This window comes from Macaca thibetana, chromosome 13 (assembly GCF_024542745.1).
Source record: "Macaca thibetana thibetana isolate TM-01 chromosome 13, ASM2454274v1, whole genome shotgun sequence".
In the NCBI taxonomy this organism is placed as follows: Eukaryota; Metazoa; Chordata; class Mammalia; order Primates; family Cercopithecidae; genus Macaca; species Macaca thibetana.
Window position 1 is genome coordinate 95,920,442 of NC_065590.1, and position 4,935 is coordinate 95,925,376.

Genomic DNA, 4,935 nt, shown 5'->3' on the forward strand with positions numbered 1-4,935 from the left:
TCTTATAGATTAAAAAAAAAATGTGTGGCTTAGGGTTGAACAGCCAAGTAGAACCTGATCAGTAGGCCCATTTCCCTGTCAGCTACATGAGGCAGCTGGCAGTTCAACCCCAAATCAAACTTTATCTTCTGAGTTACTCTGTGGCATATTGTTTAACCCTAATAGCTTGTTAACCATATTAAAACTTGTGTGTAATGTGTGTAGCTAAAATTCCAAGATCCCAAGTTGTTTTGGGAAAGAATATAATTGCATGTACCTGCAGGAAAAGTAATACAGTAAGTATGTTTATGCATGATTTTAGTGTTAAAAAACATAGTAGTTGGAAGACTGTATAGTTTAATAATGTGAATGGAATGCTTTTTCTAGGAATTTAATAATCTCTTAAATTATTTCACTGTATCAACTAACTTTATTTTTTCTTTCTTTTCAGCTAACTGCCTTCTATGAAAGCAGTCATTATTCAAGATGATCGTATTCTTCCAGTGAGAACAAGACTGAAATATGATGGCCCAAAATTTATTAAAAAGCTATATTTTCCTGAGAGACTGATACATACACTCATACATATATGTGTTCCCCTTTTCCCTGTAATATAAATTACAAATCTGGGCTCCTTTGAAGCAACAGGTTGAACCAACAGTGATTGGTTGATAGACTAAGGATATATGCAACTCTTCCAGACTTTTCCATAAAGCGCTCTCGGCAGTCACTCACACTACAATGCACACAAGGATTGAGAAGAGTTAAAGTCTAAAGAAAACGTCTTTTCTAGCTTCAACAGAGAGGTTTCACCAGCACATTTACCAGAAGAATCTGGGAATGGATTCCACTACAGTGATATTGACTGCATCTTTAAGAAGTGACCATTATACTGTGTATATATATATAAACACACAACATATATATATATATATATATATAGTACTCTAATACTGCAAGGTTTTTTAAACTTCCCACTTTATTTTTTTATACACATTAATCAGATATCATTACTTACTGCAGTTGCAACTATGCACTTGTATAAAGCCATAATGTTGGAGTTTATATCACTCATTCCTGTGTACCTGATGGAAGTTGCATGTTCATGTTTAAGCAGTTACTGTAACAAGAAGTTTAAAGTTAATTATATCAGTTTCCTAATGCTTCATGATAGGCAACTTTACCCATTTTGAATGCCTTAATTTAATTTTTTTTCAAAGTCTCAGCCCTTTCTGTATTAAAAAACAAAAAAAGTGTTTACCAGCTCTTAGGATGTAAACTAGCTTTGTGGAAGAGAAATCGTGCACTATTTTTACACATAAATAGTTATATCAATGTCAGCCTATTTTGATTAACAAATGTTTTTAAAGTATTATTGGTTATAGAAACAATTATGGATGATGTTGGAACTAATATATCCTTGATGTCTATTATTCATTCAACCCTTTTTACAGACCTCAGTATTAGTCTGTGACTACAAAATATTTTCTTTGCTTTAAATTTGCTGGCTACCCTAGATATGTTTTTATTCCTGGTAAAGACATTTGTGATTACATCTTCACACTTAAGATTCAAAAATTTTCCCAAATATAAAGAAAACTAAGACAGACTGTAGATACATTTTAAATATTTAAATATGATCCTCAGACATACAGCTGTGTGTGGCAATATTTTAGTACTGGGTTAAGAAAACTGGTAACTGGGAAGAAGTGGCCTCAAAGGCACTTAATTTGATTTTTATTTTTTAAATGCTGTCAAAGTTACAGTTTATGCAGGACCATTCGTGTTATATTCTCATGATCCCAGATAAGTGTATGTTTTATACTGCAACAGTATGCAGCAATAGTAAGCATCAAGTTTTTGTTTTTTGTTTTTTGTTTTAAATTATGAAGCCTTTTAACAGTCTCTCTTTATATAAATACACACAGAGTTTGGTATGGTATTTAAATACATCATCTGGCCGGGCGCGGTGGCTCACGCCTGTAATCCTAGCACTTTGGGAGGCTGAGATGGGCGGATCACCTGAGGTCAGGAGTTCAAGACCAGCCTGGCCAACATGGTGAAACTGTGTCTCTACCAATATACAAAAACTAGCTGGGCATGATGGCAGTTGCTTGTAATCCCAGCTACACGGGAGGCTGAGACAGGAGAATCGCTTGAACCCAGGAGACGGTGGTTGCAGAGAGCCAAGACCGCACCACTGCACTCGGGCCTGGGCAGCTGAGCGAGACTCCGTCTCAAAAAAAAAAAAAAAAAAGTCATCTAATATTTCAATGAAGGAAGTAGACATTTTTCACTGATTCCCTCTGACATCAGTTAGAGATGTTTAAAGAGTTAGATCCCCACAATAGATAGTATTGTGGAAACTGAAGAGTAGCCACTGGCCTACTGATAGACTGAAACTGATTTTGTTATTCTTACGTTCTCCAGTCTGCACTCTGCTGTGCTGTCTGTGCTCAGACTAGATGTGCATGCCGTTTCCCTTGCAGGTGTGTTCTGCAGCTCTGGTTTTGGGGGACAGCTCTTTTTTAAGTAAGATTAAAAAATAAAAAATATATAAAATTTATATAGAATAAATATTTCCATTCATTAGAGTTGTTAAAAGGAGACTGAATTAATATTTTATATAAAGATTTTGTTACATTATGGGAGGTTCTATCCTATTCTGAATTGGAGAGTATATATATATATATATATATTTTTAATAAACTTTATTAAGGTGAAATAATTTCAAGTTTACACGAGTAACAAATATTTGAGTAAAAAAGGCAAAAGTTTAAATTTGGAATGCTGTATATATTAGAGAATATGAGGAATCATGGTGTGACCAACTGTATAAGGAAGATTCATATGAAGGTCTTAGGGGAAAAATAATTCTGAAGGGTGAAAAAAAAAATCTCTCCCATGGAGATTCTTCACATTATATGGTTTGACATAAGGGTTTATAAGGTTGTTTGTCCAACTAATGAAAATGCGCTTAATAAAAAATTCTGGCCTTGGGTGAGAATTCGCTTTTTACCGCATTGCCGCTTTCACGTACATACATGAGTGCATGCATCTATAAACGTGTTTTCTTTCCAACACTTATTAAATATGAAACAACCTGATTTTGTGCTCGTTTCTCTTTTTTCTTGAGGCCCTAAAGCTTCCAAGATAAATATTTATAAGACTAAAAGTTGCTTGTTCCTTCACACCTGATTTCTCCTAGAGCTATAAATACCTCCTATGGGGAACTAAGAAATCATGAATACTGGGATTTTCTTATTGGATTTTTTACTTTTGTTTTGTGGGGATAACGAGACAGAAGTGAAAGGAAAACTGGTGCCGATATTGCTGTTTAAATTAATGTATAGTGAATGTTTTTAAAGTATTAATTTTAAAAAACCATGTTCTCTAGAAACATATTTTAAAAATCTATATGAAAGTTTTAAAATGTTCTAGCTAACTAATGGATAAGCATACCAGTAAAGCCAAAATAAAGGTTAGTGCTTTTAAAACTAACCTGTGTTAGAGTTACATGAATCCGGCTCTAAAGTATGTATTTTGCATCCATTTATCTATAGATCCTAAACAGAAATACTCTAGGTTGCTACACCACAGTTTTAAGAAGTTATGCTGCGGCTGTTACTCTCTTCTAGGATTCTGGTGGTAAAGTAGAGAAACTCGGACACTGTATTAACCTTACTGAAACATGCTTTAAATCGTGTCTAAAATCTGATTGGAGCAAGTCACTGCCGAGCTTCTCAGTCTGCATTGACACTGCTACTGACTCACCTCTCCTTCCCTGGAATAAGGCTTCAGCTTCCCTATGTTGTGAAGACACCATTTGTAAGCACTTTGAACATAAGCACTGTGTGACAGCGCTGGATATCATGCTTGGGGGGGCCTCTTCCTGACTCCCATCCCCGTAATAATGAGTTTTGTTTGAAATTGTAGTAAGTAATGAACTGCATGGTTTAGAAAATCATAAATATTTGATCAGCTGTCCCCTCTGAACAAAAATTGCACCCCTTTTTTAAAGTTTTGTTGCATCTTTGTAGTAATGTAATTGTATTTCATGCCTGCTTTTTATAAAAAAAAATAAAATGGAGACATAAGCATTTTCATACTTCTCCTGTGAAATAGTCCTAGAATACAGCAACTTTCTAAAGTTTACCCAAAACATTTGCTCTCTCTGTAAGATGGGTATAAACAGTGGGATGAGGATAGTAAGTAAGTCTTATAACTAAGGCTGTAGACTTGTGATTCTTCTGTCCTATGATTTAATTCATGGAGGAATACCAAATCTCAACCAGGAGCCTATCTCTGATTTGATTTGGGTGTTTTAAGATGCACACAAATATAACAAACTCATTTGAATTGGTGAGGATAAGGAAAAGAGGCAGGATGTCTGTTTTGTCAGGAAATAGTGTGCTGAGAAAGTGTTTTCTAGGGCAGTTATTTGCTATATGATCTTGGGCAGGTTATTCACTCTGAGTCTCAGTGTTTTCATCTGTAAAATGGAGATTGTGTCTACTTTACAGGATCACTGCCAGATTAGGTATGATCATGTGTGCAGAATGTCTGAAATGGCTCCAGTGTTTGTTGCCTGACAAAGGGGGAAAACCAGAGACCTCGGCACATAAGTTAAGTATGCTTTTAAAGGAGTTGCTTTAAGCAATGATAAAGTACTAATGCTATCTAAATAAAACATTTGTTGGAATAAAAATCATGTAATTTGTATTGATGCTAATGGTCAGATTATAACAGCAAATGAAGAAAGATTAACTTGGATGTTTAAAAATATGATATCTGTAATTTTAACAACTACAGAATGAATAATTGTTTTTAGATACCATGTTCCTCTTCCTGTTGGTCCCAAGCAGTAGTTCTAAAAGGATTAACTAGTTTATTTAAAAACTATACCTTACATAAAATAGTCATATTAATGATTGACAATTTTAAGACTCAGCAGAA

The 4,935-nt window shown here is 34.6% G+C and overlaps 1 protein-coding gene across 1 annotated transcript in view; it reads left to right on the forward strand.

Annotated features, from left to right (window-relative positions):
- The window catches only part of ROCK2 (Rho associated coiled-coil containing protein kinase 2), a 162,306-nt gene extending 158,240 nt beyond the window's left edge, over positions 1-4,066 (forward strand). The window contains exon 34 of the mRNA XM_050753971.1: positions 431-4,066. The gene's annotated coding sequence lies outside the window, so the exon portion shown is untranslated. The remainder of the gene's footprint in view (positions 1-430) is intronic.
- Positions 4,067-4,935: the final 869 nt, after the last annotated feature.